At 40.7% G+C, this 15,889-nt stretch overlaps 1 protein-coding gene across 1 annotated transcript in view; it reads right to left on the reverse strand.

Annotated features, from left to right (window-relative positions):
- Positions 1-15,889, reverse strand: part of gpat2 (glycerol-3-phosphate acyltransferase 2, mitochondrial) — a 201,865-nt gene that overhangs the window by 132,456 nt on the left and 53,520 nt on the right. Inside the window, exon 3 of the mRNA XM_033619169.1 lies at positions 3,628-3,693. The gene's annotated coding sequence lies outside the window, so the exon portion shown is untranslated. The remainder of the gene's footprint in view (positions 1-3,627; positions 3,694-15,889) is intronic.

The following is a 15,889-nucleotide window of genomic DNA, read 5'->3' on the forward strand; positions in this document are numbered from 1 at the left end:
ATTTAATCTGTCTGTTCATTAGTCTACAGTGCAACACTGGTCTATATGTTGCAGGTGCTACTCTTAATTAGTCAGTGAGATGAATGAAATTACTGCAGTAGCACTTGTGCAATCCAGCGCTGCACTGTATAGGTGGGAGACAGAGCTACTTGATTGTGTCAGGTGAGCGTTTGTTTGCTAGTTTGTGTGTGAAATGGATCATAGCGCATCGGCATTCTTTGTAGCTGTAGTCTATTGTGTGACACTGAAACAGCCCTTGGATACAAGACATTTTTACGTGCATGTATATAAGAGTCTCTCGCTCCTTCCCTTCCTCGGCCTCTCTGTTGATGGTCTATGCATAAATAAGATTAAAAGCCTCAATAAATATAAAGATTTAAATCAATTTCCAGCACTAGATTCATCTGAAAGGCCATTGGAAAAGACTTTTAACTCCACAAAGATTATTAATTGTTCCAGACTACAGTGGATTTAGGCCTACTTGATACTTTTATACTCATGTTATACTTTTGTGGCCTGTGCTGCAAACCTTTAAACCTCTGTAGCTCCAGTGCTACAGCCCCGCTATTTAATTTACATAATTTTTCATGTACAAGTTGTACAGCTGTATATTTTCAAACAGGGAAAAAATCCCTGTCTTTGCATTTAATTTTAATCAGTGTGTTTTTATGAAAGTGCTTGTTGCAAAAGGACTCCCACACACTGTCTAACTTGCAATAAATAATTTATTTACGACGTTTCGGTACTAGACCTTCATCAGGCAAACAAAAAAAAACTAACCATAAACCATAAAAGTGCTTGCGACATCACAAATGTGGCTTTGACATGCAAACTGAACACATAGCCCACTTCGTAGAAAATAATGAGATATATATTGTGTATCGCCATTTAGCCTGAAAGTACCGCAATATGAATTTCTGTCCATGTCACCCAGTCCTAGTTTCCAGGTCCACCACAGCAGGGCAAAGTAGGTTCTTTGCTGATGGCTAGCTGAAGGTGGTTCTAACTGATCCACCCGAGAATCTGTACAGCATACGACACCATAGGATGTCATAATCAGCATCAAATCTGACTATGTCATGGTTAGACCAGCCCGCCAGGAAGTGCACTTGGCTTTGAAGCCAATTTTCATAGTGCCCAGACTCTCTAATTACATCCGTCAAATGATGCTCTGTAGCCTAAAAATACTTTTTAGCATAGACTTACATGGCTAAAGGAACTACGGCTGACCTTCGAATCCATTTATGGACATCTGAAACATCGGAGCTCAGAACGAATTTAATTCGAAGCATTTGTATAAAAAAAAAAAAAAAAAAAGTAAGTAGTGTTTAACTTTTGATTGAACACTAAATTAAAACCCTCGGTGCACACTGCAGCACAATCAAACAGATGTGCAACTCAGAGTATCAGAAGTGTCTCTGACACCAGACTCAGAGCAGACCAGTGGAACTGGAAAATGCATATTAGGCCTACTAGTTATTACTTACGTTTTTCAAGTGATTTCCCAAATTTGTTGTTAAGTTGTGATATGCCAATTGCTTTTGGCAAAATTGGCACTCTGCTTTCTGGGGGTTGTCGGGGCATATTTTAAAGTGCAACCACACATCTGATGACCTCTTGGACATGTCTGCCAGCTCTGAGTGCGCTCGTTGTCAGTATCGTTAGTATTGTTCGTTTAGTTTAGTTAGTATAGTTTAGATCATTTAGTTAGTATTGCGTTTAAGGCCTCCCCCAAAAAAACGAGAAAAAAAAAAAAAAAAAAGCGCAGAAGCTTCGAAAAAAAATTCACAATCGAATCCCGTGCCATCAAACAAAGCTTCGAAGCTTTGAATTTTTTGGGTCAGCCCTAAAAGGAACATCTGTAAATGAGGGGATACATTTTTTGGAGCGTCACAACTGCAAAAAATGACTACTTTCACTATCAGAATTTGAATCATTTGGTCCAATTACATTTGGAAAGTCTAGAGGAGCCACACAATTGAATCATTCTATCCCAATACATTTAGCAAAGTGCTGAACCGGAAGTAGTCGGCTTGGCCAATGGAAGTTCCTAGTGACCCTGCTCTATGGGCCACACAGTGCAGAAGCAGTGTCAATCATGAGGGTATTTTTATAAGTAGCATTTGAACTATTTTGGCTCAATGCACCACTGAGCAACTTTCATAGTACTTTATCCAGTTCTATTTATACATCCATGGGTTACACACATTTTCTGATAGATGGAGAAAAAGAGAGAGGATGGTCTTTTCTAATACTTTAAAGGGTCTCTAAACACACCAGGAACACACCTTTGTGTTAAACAGGCATGGAAAAGTGCATTTTGCATAACATGTCACTTTGAATCTCTTTTGTTTTATTACTTACTGTCTTTATAACCTCATTTGAGACTGACAACATAGTTTGGACAACATATTTGACCCAGAGTAAAAACTGTAACTCTGTTTGTTCACTATCAGACTAATCCTATTACTAGCAGTGATTTAGGGCCAGCCAAGAGAATCAGTCAGGAATTAAGGAGGAGAGCTTTTTTCCCCGCTTTTTTTTTACTTACGGCTTGTTTTACTTTTTTTATTGTTTACTCTGCTCAAACATTAAAGACTGTATATAAACACCATACATCAAAAAGTGGTGAAAATGTGTAGCAGACACTGTATGTGTCTTTAGATACCTGAGCGCAGTTATCATCTGGGGAACTGTGCTGTTTCAGGCTGATGATGACATGATGGTGAAACATCTGTTGCTGTGAAATAAACAACTATTTGGCACTTGCTAAACCTTCAGGAGTCTTTATTGTTGGCCTAATATTTGTTGTTTGACATTCCTCTTTTGATTAGAGTCCAGTGTTTGATTGCATTTTTAATACACAGCTTTATTGGCCAAAAATATCTGAACATTGGCTCAATGAGACATTTGTCGGTATCTTGTTTTTGTGAGTTTTCTTAGCATTACACATTTTAAATGTGTTTAATTTTAACAGTGCACATGTGATAAGACATCCTGGTAAGCTTTAGCAAACAGGGAACAAAAGAAACATAATGCAAATGTTCACAACCTCAGTCAAACACATCCTCCTTCTATCAAACACACTATAATCAGAAAAGAAACCAAACATTAACTTGTCTGACTGGCTGCTGCATCTCACCACTGATATGTCTCTCTCTCTGACGTCACACAGCCAAATTAAAAGCTCAGCGTACATGAAGGCCCTTATTACCCCATCACATTCAGCCTGATCTGTTCTTGCCCTGAAGAAAAGACTGAAGCCTTTGTGGCTTTAATGTGACTCAAATGTTCAATTTGATCATCACAACTAAAGAAAACTGAAGCAGATATTTGTGGCCACATGAGCACCCATAACATTTTGACACAAATATGTTGTCAATAACACATAATATGGCACAGTCTTAGGGGGATTATTTTCGTCGTTGGTTTAATGATCTCATTTTCTGCCTGTCACACATCATCAGAGCAGCTAAATGAAAGGGCTCATTCTGTGTACCAGAGTGTCCAGGAACTCTTACATGCAGGAGGATTTGGCCGGCAGAAAAAAAAAAGTCCTCTGCTGAGTAATGAAAGCTCAGATTATGATGACTACAGTGTAATAACTTCTGCTGAACTCTCACTGACCTGGTATCAACTGCCAAAACTGTGGAGGGGCACCTCAAGAGGAGGAGTTGTCACGACAATCAACACCTGTAACAGAGACAAATCTGTTCAAGTCCACATTCTGATATCAGACCCGACTACAATAACAACTCCTTGGCACATCTGTCAAAGGGCAAGCAAACATAAAAAACAACAAACTGTTGACATGAAGTGTTTCATCTCATTGACAGAGGTCTGGTTTGAAGTACAGCCTGAAATTTCTCATTTTTAGTAGTACTGCCTGCAAAGTGATGGCTGAGGTGTTTCCAACAGCAGACAGCTGAGAAACTGCTCTGCAACCTTGTCACCTTGATAGCGATGGAAAAAGAGCCCCATGATAATGGCAGGTAGCGTACTGATGTACCAGAATATATGGACAAAACCTGTGGTGTGAAGTGACTGCTGGTATCAGACATTGTTTGGGACCACTTCTTGAAATTTTTATTTCATATATTTTTTATGGACAGCAGCAGCAGAGAGATGACAGAAAATAAGGGGAGCGAGAGATGGGAATGATTCGCTGCAAATGTTCCCTGCCAAACTTGATTCAGAAATGCTGCGGTTCATATTCGGCTCCTTAACCCAGAGGGCACCTATTTTGGGAGTCTTGACAAATGCCAGGTGTGCTGCATGACATTATTTAAAGTCAACCTAAACCTGACTTATGAAACCTTTCACATTTCCTGTCATAAATAAGCTGTGATGGGTTAGACTTTTTGTGAGAAATCTCCCCTGCAAGCCGGCTAATTAATGATCGGCACCAGTTATTACCTTGACCAAAAGAAGGGCTGATTTCCAAAGCCCTGGTCGAAAACTCCACCAGAAACGTCAAAAATAAACGGCCCATTTTCAGAGAGCTTTCCAACAGGAGACATTTTGACTCGTCATAGCAGGAAAATCACAGGTTTAAAATAATAGCATTAATTATGACTGTTCCATTTCAATGTGCCAGACAGTCATGCCAGTGTGCTCCGTTCGGTTAGTCAGCCAATATGAAGGCACCAGAGCTCCACAACTGAATGAACCAAAACCACCTCTAGTCGCACAATGTTTATTTCAAGAGGTTGAACAATTTTAATTTATCTAATGTGCCTTTTGGTGATACTACAGCACAAAGGAAAAGTTGTTCAAATTTAACAACGTGAAATTTAATTTAAAAAAAATGAGTAATGTTTAATTAGTTTTTAAATGCAATTACACTCCACTTGACAATTTCAATATCCAGTTGTATAACTCAGATTTTAGAACCAATTAAAGAAAATGAACATGGCTCCAAAATGTCTATTAAATCCCTCCAATATCAACATTATAAATACAAGGCTATCGGAAGGGGAGGTTGAGATAAGTACCACATAATACATATAAATGTTTCAGTTCTATTAAAAATGTTTATTCCAATTTTTAGTGAGTCCAATAAAGACCATGTATGCTTCCCTTCATGAACAACAATGGCCAGTGTTGGCCAAGTTACTCTCAAAATGTAATACTTTACATATTACTAATCACCTTCATTTAAAAGTAATATGTTACATTACAATATTACTCTCTGTGTTGAGTAGTAAGTTGCTCATTACATTACATTTATGCTACTTTCACCAAAATGACCTCAGGAGAGCTAATAGACATTCTAATGGATGACGGTCATGTTGTTTTACATCAGGTAATCAAAGCACAGAAGCTCAATTTTATTACAGTTCATTTCAAATCCAGTGCTGCAGATCTGACCCATTCATGCATTAACATACAGTGGTTACCACTTTGTATTCAAATACCCTGCTCATATCAATAATAGTGTGATGATATAGAAGCATTAAATAGCCTATACAGTTTAAAGTAAATGAATAGCCTTGGACACAGAGAGGGTCAGACAGAAGATCAAAGTCTGCTGATACATATTTGTGGGCCGTTGATATGAAACACAATAAACAAATATTGAGGTTAGCACAACAAATGAAATGGCGTGCAAGTAAATCACTATAACTAGTACAAATTAATACACCGGAGCTGGAGGACCCACCTGCCAGTTCCCAGTGTGCCAATTAGCTACAACAGCAAGAGAAAGAGTTAGGCGTAAGAACAGGACTGTGTGCAAGTGCTGTTCTGCAGTTGTAGGAGATGTGAATGGAAACACCCAACATATACTAGCATCACTTTTACATTTTAATCACTAGGACAAGGACAAAACAAACCGGAGGCCAGCTCTTTGTCTCCGCTGCTTTCAGACAGCCTTAGGACGCAAAAGCAGAATGGGATACGGTGTAGGTATATGAATGAAAACTCTCTGGGCACGATAACGCACACTATCACCAGAACCTTCTATAAGATAACAAATACTGAATGACATGACATGACTGTTGTAAAGGAGCAACGCTGCAACACTCGCTGCATGAGGTGGACAGAACGGAGGTGTACAGAATAAAAGATAACTAAATGAATACAGAATGACCACTTTTTTTTTAGCGGAAACCAAATCATTAAAACATGACTTGATACAGATTGTTACCATCCGCTCAGGACATGAGACACAAAATATACTTTGAGCAAGGTTGTGTTCCAGGTCATCACGTCATTGTCTCAATGTCAAAAATCTTACTTTTGCAACAGGCAAGTGAAGAATTATGAAGAGTTTGTCATTTCAAGTGACACTGCTGATATTCTGACAGCAGTTTATTTTAGAGACTAAAGAGTCACACAGCTAACAGAGAAGAGACGAGAAAATGGGGAAAAGGGTAAAGAAAAGAAAGAGCGCTACTAGTGCCAGATAGTCCAGATGGGAAACAAGGCAATTAGCCGCAGAGAGGAGGCCAGGCACGAGTTCCCAGCTTACACAGAAGCTCTTTCTTTTTAGCATGCATGTGTGTGTGTGCATGTGTGTGTAGCATTCCCACCCTGCCCGGGAGTCACAGAGCACAGCAATGGATGGGATCCAACTGAGAACAAGGGAAAGTCACACACATCAAACAAACTGTCAAGCTTCAGACAAGAGTCGGAGGGGAGCATTTCACCATGCAATTAATTAGGACAGGAGGGAAATGGTAATAGCCTGGTGTCAAGGCGTCCATTTAAACCCATCAGGTTCTATTGTTTCAAGCCGGATGGTCGAGTTAATTTATGTATGCTTGTACAAAATGTGCTTTTATGTATCTTTACACGTAAGTGTTGTCGGTGGTCTTCACAGAACTTTCTACAAAGTACATAAAAACAATAACTCTGAAAATATCGAAACAAATTTGGTATAATTGTACGTTTAGGGGATGGACACAATAATATGATTAGCTAGAAGTTATAATGCGATCCAATACAACAGCCCTGCAGTAAATACTGTCTTTGGGAGGCTTAAGGTGTGTTCACACCGGACCTGTTGCTCAGTTCGCCCCTTTTGATATCGCTTCAGCGCTCAGTTGCAATCGCTCGTCAATGTGGCAGAAATCAACAGACTCGCTTTTTCGCTTTGATGACGTCATTGAAGCGATCAGGGAATTTCGGGGGGGTGGGGGTGGCGGGGTGCTTGACTGTCATGACATGTCAGCTTCATTAAAAATATAGCTGCAAATTAAAAGCAGCAATAGATGTAAAAACACACAGAGACAATGCATCTGTGATTAGTCCCCTAATTTAATTTTAACATTTTTTTCAATCTTCTCCAATTTCTCATTTTATTTTATGGAAGTGATCAATGTAAGTGCACTTGTCCTAGAGCCACCACAGCGGTTTGTATAATGCAAATAACTCTGTTTAGATAAAACCTACAAGCTTCTCTTCCTATGACTTTGTATGTGTCTTGTATGTTTTCTGAAGCCTTTGGGCCCTATATAGATGGTCTAAAGCGGACGGTGGAGGGCGCATAATCCATGTCGCAAGTGTCATTGCAATAGATGTAGGCGCAGTTGTCATTTTCACGCACTGCGCCCTCGTTGTCTAACTAGCAAATGAACTTGCGCTTCTCTGGGTGTGTTGGTCTAAAAATGAGGAGTAGTCAGGCGCAGTCATGGCGCGTTGCTAGTTAGATGACGTAAAAAGCAAATGCGCCAGTGACCAACAAAAACCTGGTCTAAAGTCAACGGCGCAGTATTTCGCTGTTAAACAAGTTAGTAATATGTGTCTCTAGGCGGGTGCACAACACGCGTGCACTCTGCTCAGACACACACGGAGCAGCCACACATATGCAAAAGATAACAAATAAAAATATGATTACACTGTGAAAGGTTAGTGTTGTGCACATTAAAATATTTATCAGAAACAGTCTTTGGTCAGTCATGTGTCGACAGTCGACACAGAGATACATTTATCGTCTCCTCAGAAACGCTCACTCTTTCCAGTTGGTAGGTCCGCCATCTAACTAGCTCTCCACCGTGCGCCTCTTTTAAAGGGAATGAGAGGTGACACTCTGATTGGCTTATTGAATGATACGCCCAAAACACACCCATGACTAATTCACAGAGTAAGTCCAACCCTTTTAGACTGTCTGCCATGGCGCACAGTCTGAAAACGCGCTGTCTAACTAGCAAGTGACTGGGACACGCCCATGCGCTCTACGCCTGGCGCTTTGCGTTTCAGACCATCTAAATAGGGCCCTTAAAGTTACAAAAATGAAACACACTAGACTTCTGAGCATTTATACCTCCAAGGTATAAAAATGAATAATTATAAAAAGCTGAAAATTATACATTATGATACAGGTAGGCTATACATATTGCAAAACTCAGAAATTATGATTTTTTTTTTTTTAACCTATTTTGGCACATACATACAAAATCCTCCCGCTCCTCGCTCCAGGCAGCTCCGCTCACATGCTCTGTCTCAGGCATCAGAGCCTCTGCGCTACAGCGATAGATGCATTGGCGCTGTCCATGGTGCTTAAGGACCGCCAAGATTCCAGCACCCCTCCAAGTGCCGCAACATATGTAACTTCATTGTTTATGCTGCCCGTGTGCTCAGAAGCACACCAAAAATGCATTTGAGTAATTTCCGAGAAGTTATGATAAAATAAAAAAAATATTACAAACTATAGAATAGGACTGACAGCCTCTACAGTGTCTCATGTCATTTAATTAACACTATTTGTCAGCTTTTTATAATTCCTTTTTTTTTTTTTTGCTGCTGAGCTGCTGCTGCACTGTGTCTCCAGTTGAAAGTGGTGATTTGCTAAATACATTCTACAATAATAAATTAGATTAACTTTTGGTAATAATATTGTTGGCTATATTACACATTTTAATAAAAAAAAAAAAAAAGAATAAAAGAAATAAACACCGAAATAATTAGTGGAAACTTTTTTTATTGATACTCCTCTCTGCCATACTAACACACACTCACACACTCACACACACACTGAACACGCAACTGAATGAATGAATGAACATTGGAAGTGGTTCAGCCGCAGTCCCGCCGGCTGGCGCGGTCACTGTTGAGATTCGTTTTTTATTATTTATAAAATGTTTTTTTACTGACCGTATGAATGGTTTTGTTTTCAAATAAATATTTGGAAACGAAAATGTATGCTTTGGTGTACTTTCACCTGTAGGGCCTATGTATCAAAATGTATAACTTTCAGCAGCGCTCTGCCGTGGTCGGAGGTATAAATGCTCAGAAGTCTAGTGTGTTTCATTTTTGTAACTTAAAGGCTTCAGAAAACATACAAGACGCATTTTTAGTAAAAGTCATAGGAAGAGAAGCTTGTAGGTTTTATCTCAGAGTTATTTGCATTATAAAAACCGTTGTGGCGGCTCTAGGACAAGTGCACTTCCATAAAATAAAACGAGAAATTGGAGAAGATTGAAAAAAATGTTAAAATTAAATTAGGGGACTGATCACAGATGCATTGTGTATGTGTGTTTTTACATCCAGGGCTCAACAATAAGGATTGCCCGATTGCCCGGGGCAAGTAAAACTCACAGTCGGGCATGTAAACTAACAACTCACTTGCCCGATCGGGCAAGTTGCTTAAAATAGTAAAAGTTAATAACTAATTGATAAAATAAATGTATTTTAAAACGTGCTCTTCTGCTCTGATGCAGCGGTCTCTCTGCCTGAAGTCACAGGCACAGCTGTGTAACAATGTCCCGCCCACAGCCCCCATTGATATTATTTGGCACGACGGACGCTTCATATAATAACATAACAATATACTATTTATGGTGTTATGCCATCGTGTCATTTCTGTCTCTACAAGGTCACGCGTTAACAATTCTCCTCTGCTCTCTGTATCGCGCACGGCGGAGTTCCGCCACACAGACAGGTGAGCACGCTAGAGCGGCTCAGGCCGCATTTTCCTGACCAAACCTGACCCCGAGCCCGGTGCAGTTTGTCAGCTGACAAAGTTATTGAAATGGACAGTGTGTAAATAACCAACAGACTGCTGTTACGCACAGACAAACATGCTGCCCGCACAGCAGCTCAGCATGGCACTCGTGCTGAGCTTGTGTTGCGTTCAGGCGTTGTCACGTAAATAACAACTTCCAACACTTAAATAGGTCATAGCACAAAACAGCAGCATGTCAAGTGACTTTTTACTTTATTATATTCAATACAATTGTATGTTCCTTAATCTTGAGACACCTCATATTTAAGCTAGACAGACATTTCACCTGCTCATTACTGTGCACACATGTACTGTATGTACTTAGTCCTAAAGAGCCCTTCTGGTGCCAGTAGAAACATCCCAGCAGGCTGTGCTTTGCAAGCATACAAAAAAGTTTCACGCATGTGAAAATTATTTTTCATGCGTGTGCTTCACCTCCGCTGCTACAACTCCATCCTAGGGGAAACACTGCTGTGTGTGTTTTGTGCAACAGGTGGATGTGGTAGTCTACTGGTAGAGTAGAGAGAGAGCTAAGTAGCGTTGAAGTAGAGTAGAGCAGGGCAGAGAGATGGAAGCAAAATATATTAAACCTGGTGTTAATACAGCAGAACTGGAGAGAGGGGTGAAAAATAAATAGAGGTGGGCATGGCTCAAGTAGGGCGCAAAATTATAGATGGAGAATGATCGACAAATTTTTCACTTTAAGCCCTGACAATGTCATTTTTGTGTAGGAATTAAGCTACAATACATGACATATATTGTTTTAATTAATAAATACAGTGTGAATAAAGATTACATAACATAAAAATAACTGCAGTCTTTGTTATTTGATAGCCGCTTAAATTAAACAATTTTTATAGGGCCAGTAAAAACTGACTTCGGGCAAGTAGATCTCTGACCAACTTGCCCGACCGAGCAAGTGAAAAGAAAACTTAGCGTTGAACCCCGACATCTATTGTTGCTTTTAATTTGCAGCTATACTTTTAATGAAGCTGATATGTCATGACAGTCAAGAACCCCCCGGGATTCCGGGGTTACGGCAGCCAATCAGCGTTGAGCTGCAAGCGACAGGACCCAGCGAAATACCGCTCCAGATGAGATTTCTCATCTCAAGCGACGAGCGAAAAATCGCTCTGTCGCTGTTGCTCGGAGCCCAAGCGATTTTTCTCCCGGGCAAATATACGCTCAATTGCCCGTTTGCATTGACTTTGTATGTAAACTCGTCACTAGCGAAAAAAAAAACAGGTCTGGTGTGAACACACCTTCAGAGTGATTAATATTTACAAACATGGCGTCAGAAAGGTATTGATTCAACTCTTAGGGCGTTATCATATTAGATACGACTGATTCATATTGTGCCCGTGTGGACTGCGCCCCCTCTTAGTGATGTTGTTCTCTACCAAAGTACGCTTGCATCATCATCTACGTGACATTTTTGTTGTGCTACAGTGAAGAAAAGGGCGCCGCAGACGGACCCTGCTGCCTTGGTGTTCGTGATCAGTGGGGACTGGCAGAGCAGCGAGGAGAGCCTCTGCTCCTGGCCGCAGGAGGAGCCCCTGCTGTCGGGCACAGAGCTCTCCACTCCCCCTGGAGCTCCAACTGCAGGCTGAAGTGGGATCTGGGTCTGTCGGCTGTGGGCTGCACTGCCGCCTGATATACAGGCATCAATATTAAATTGAGACTGTTTCATAACTAGTTAAAACCTCCTTTAAGTTGTGTTATGCCTGGTTCACACTACACAACATTTTTGTCTGTTCCGGCAGTCACTATACTAGTCACTAGACTAAACGATTGTGGAGTCATAAAATCGCGCAGTGACTTGGCTGACAGACATGACACACTACACAATGGCATCGGTAGTGTAGTGGATAGTGCTGGCGCCCCACGTACAGAGGCGATGCCTCGCTGCAGTGGTCGCAGGTTCGAGTCCGGCTTGCAACCCTTTGCTGCATGTCATCCCCCCACTCTCTCTCTCTCCCTATTTCACACTGTCCTGTCAATTAAAGGCAAAAAGCCCAAAAAATAATCTTTAAAAAAAAATAAATGAATAGATCTGGGGTGTTGTTGTTATACAATTGTCCAAAAAGAAAAATCAAAACAACAAAATCAAAACAAAAAGAAAATCAAACGTGTTTGACTTTCTGTTGGGACGTCATGAGGCAGCCCTGTCGTCTACTATGACAGACTACACGAGATGAAACGATGGATTATCCTGTACGACACTCATTGTCGTTCACGATCCGAGCCGACACCTTACGACACTGCGTTGGACTATAATTGGGCTGATATCGTATAGTGTGTACCAGGCATTAAATAGCAGTCCACTTCTGTGTTGTAGTACAGTTGGTGTTCACACCTGATGAGTACCATACTGGAATACACCAGAACCACACTCAAGATGACCTTTTCAATTGGACTTGGGCACAGGTTGGCGTTCAGTGCACGAGTATGGTAAAGTAAGGTTATTTTGCACTTCTTTATTTGTATTTTGTTTTTAATATAATTGTATATTAGGCTTGGGCGGTATCACAGTATCCCAGGGTATTTAGAAATCCCAACAGTATGATTTTCAACACCATCACAGATGCTCAGCTTTCTGAGGATGTGCCGCACATGATTTAATAGATACCGCCCAAACCTATTGTATATTACCCTTTTTGAGGCCAGGTTATATTGGATTGTATTACAGTGTTACCTTGCATTATAAAGCAACACAAAGGACCACTAACAGTGCTTCAGTTATTTTGAATTTCATAAACTGTATTGTAATTCATCATATTTTGGGAGGTCTTTTTGTTCGACATAATACAAGCACCACATGATGCATTACCATCTAGTACTCACTTCACACTGCAGCCTCAAACATTATCACAGAGTTGATTCAACAGCTCTCAACACCATTAAAAGCTTCACAAAGGTGATATTTACATATTGCATCGTACTGCATGATACAGAAATTACAGTCTGATGCAGTGAATATGTTTATTTTATTACAGAGGCCCACGCTTGTTAATTCAAACTGCTTTTTGAGGTCTTCTGGGGGATGGAAACAACACAGCCCATTTTAATTACTCAATCATACGAGTGATTTGCTTAATTATGAATTCTGAGTTTGGGGAGTTGTTTAATTGTTGTGAGAGCACGGGTTAACAGTAGTGCCTTTCAGCTTTTAGACGAGAGGAGGAGGATGTAGGGTGATCACAACAAAAAGCTGCACGTGGCGAAAGAATAAAGACATATTTTCACTGCAGCCCACCACTCGTGCTTCAATCACCCTGACTCACTTTCTCTCCCATTAACGTACAAATGTGTTGGGAGGAACTATGGTAAATCTGCTGACGCCCCTGCCTCTGCTCATGTTGGTGATGATGACAGTGCCGCCTTTGCCACCGCAAAGTGCTAAAAAGTAAAAATAAACAGGGTTTTTAGCTGATGTGCGACAAAGCAGCATTTTAAAAACTGAACGAAAGAGACAAAGGAGGGAAAATCTACGTGGTGAGTCAGGGCAAATAGTCCGGGGCTAAGCATTTTGGAGTAATGTGATAATGAGAGAAGAAAAGGAGGAGGAAGAAGAGCACCACGATCCCTTTGCTGTCAGAACCATATGGGTGAATGTGTGACCTCTGTAGCATCCGACTATTAACTCTGATTAGGACAAGCCACCCTCTAAATCTCTCTTGTTAAACCTCCTTTATATATTCCTCCTCTCAAATGGTTCACTGCCCTGCTTAAAGATAAATTCTGGTGATTTTTTCCAACCTTGGTTTTCAATTGTGGCCATCCTGAATCTGTTCTACAAGAACTTTGCATTTGCCAACTTTGTACAGATTCAGGCAACGCAACAAAGGTTAACAGAAAAAAAAGAGAGAGCCAAAACATAAGAGTTGTGGCACAGATGATTTGGATGACACAAGACTTGCAAATTGTTATTGTGTGTCTGCCAGTTTGAAATACACATCAATTTTCAAATGAAAGAGAGGCTCTGCTGTGTTTACATTTAGTTCAGACCCTGTTCTGGCAAATCAAGACTGGCAACAGGCTACATGAGAAGTTAAATGGTGGAGAATCTGGGGAAATTAAAACTCAGTCTCTGTGTTAACTGGGTTCTGCCTGAGCACGCCGAGGAAGCATTACTGTTAGGAAGAGACAGGCAGCAAAACAAGCACCAAATTGCTTCCCTTTCCATAGGGGGCGTTTTGTATGGATCAAAACATTTACCATTTTGTAAAGATTCAGGACTCAGTGTTTTTAAAGCGGGGCCATCTAGTGCAAGGATTGTGTGGGTGGGCAAGCTCAGGATGTCTCAATGTAGTGGGTGACATTTTGATTTTTTCTTTTTTTTTTTCGCCACAGGGGAAAAAATGAGTACAGGATAAAGGCAATAGAAGACAAGAGGAAAATAAGGCAGAGGGGGATGAAGAGCAAAACAGGAAAATACAGACTCCTGTGGCGTCACGGGGAGATGAATAGAGGGATGAAGGTCTTCATCTACCCAGTAGGGGAAGGGAGGAGAGCTAGTGAGACCAGCAAGGTTTCCTGTCGATAAAAAATATATAAGGGGTCCTTTCCATCACTCTAGGTCTGCGGACCACACAAGCAAGGCCTTTCAACTCTGTAGAGCATCACACAGAGACAAACCATGAAGCTTTACACGAACACAAAAAAAAACAATCTAAAAGGTAACTGGACAGTATCACATCATTTGGTACACTGAGATCATCAATTATCTAGTGAGAGACACTCTGCTTTAAACTGCCACTGTAGTAAAGGAGAAAGGACAGAACACAGATCCAGATAAGGTTTCCATTCCTCGGGACAGATTATTTAAGTTCTTAGAGTAAATACACTTCCACAAACCTTATTGACAAATCCTGGCAGATGCATTAATCTCAAGTAAGAAAAGGGAAAGAGACAAGTTTTCCAAAGAGGGAGAAGAGGAGGACGATAAACGACATGGACACGGAGAAGATAGAACAACATTAAACAGGCAGAAGAGACAGGAAAGCACACAGAGAGGATGGGATGAGTGGGGGATGAAGATAAATGTGATAGAGTGGTGGGAGGAAACATGAGCAAAGGAGAAAGAGCTCTTTCCAGTTCAAACAAACTGATACACTGTAAGATCTGAGGCAACCGCAGCATTTTCTCGAAACAGGAGAGTGGGATGAAGATGTGAGAGGAGAGGTAGGAGCAAAGGAGGTAAAGGGGAAAGAAATAGGCAGAAGAGGCAGCATGGTTAAAGCTGACATCCCTGATAGCTGTGGAAGATTGAGACGAAGTGAGTTGATGAGAGGATGAAAGAAGAGGAGAGGAGGAGGAGTGAGGCACCAAGGGAAGAAAGGCATGTTATGTTGGGAGATGGAGAGAGAAAAATGACAGGCAGGAAGACAGAACGGGGGGTAATAAGAATTCATGTAGGCAGCTGATGGACAGTTGAATGTCAGGCTGGCAGTCATTTTTGTAAACAGCGACACTGCATGTTCTCATCTCATCACACTGCTACGGCTGGGAAACAAAACAAGCAAGCGATGGGGAGGGAAATGAAAGAGGAGCATAGTGTGTGTGCCTGACTTGAATCAAAGATGGAGTGACTGACTCAGTCACATCTGAGGTCATATATATTAGAAATGCTACAGATCAAAAAAGAGCAGAGTCTCAAAGGCCAACAGGCCGAGCTATATATTAATTTGTGACATAAGGAGGGGCACTGTGTCAATATATAATCCTCTTTATGCTGTTTAAACCTTAACCCAAGAGGTTCATATAAAAGAGACACAAAGAACATATTTACATGCTGACTAATATCATGGGATGGTATTAACCTTAGCCATTTTCACACAACCCTGCCTCCTAGTAATTATGTTATACACTATTATCTTTCTGAATTACATTTTTTATCAACATAATGTACAAACATATTTAATGAACACTTTATGCAAAGTT

This window comes from Epinephelus lanceolatus, chromosome 9, assembly GCF_041903045.1.
Source record: "Epinephelus lanceolatus isolate andai-2023 chromosome 9, ASM4190304v1, whole genome shotgun sequence".
In the NCBI taxonomy this organism is placed as follows: domain Eukaryota; kingdom Metazoa; phylum Chordata; class Actinopteri; order Perciformes; family Serranidae; genus Epinephelus; species Epinephelus lanceolatus.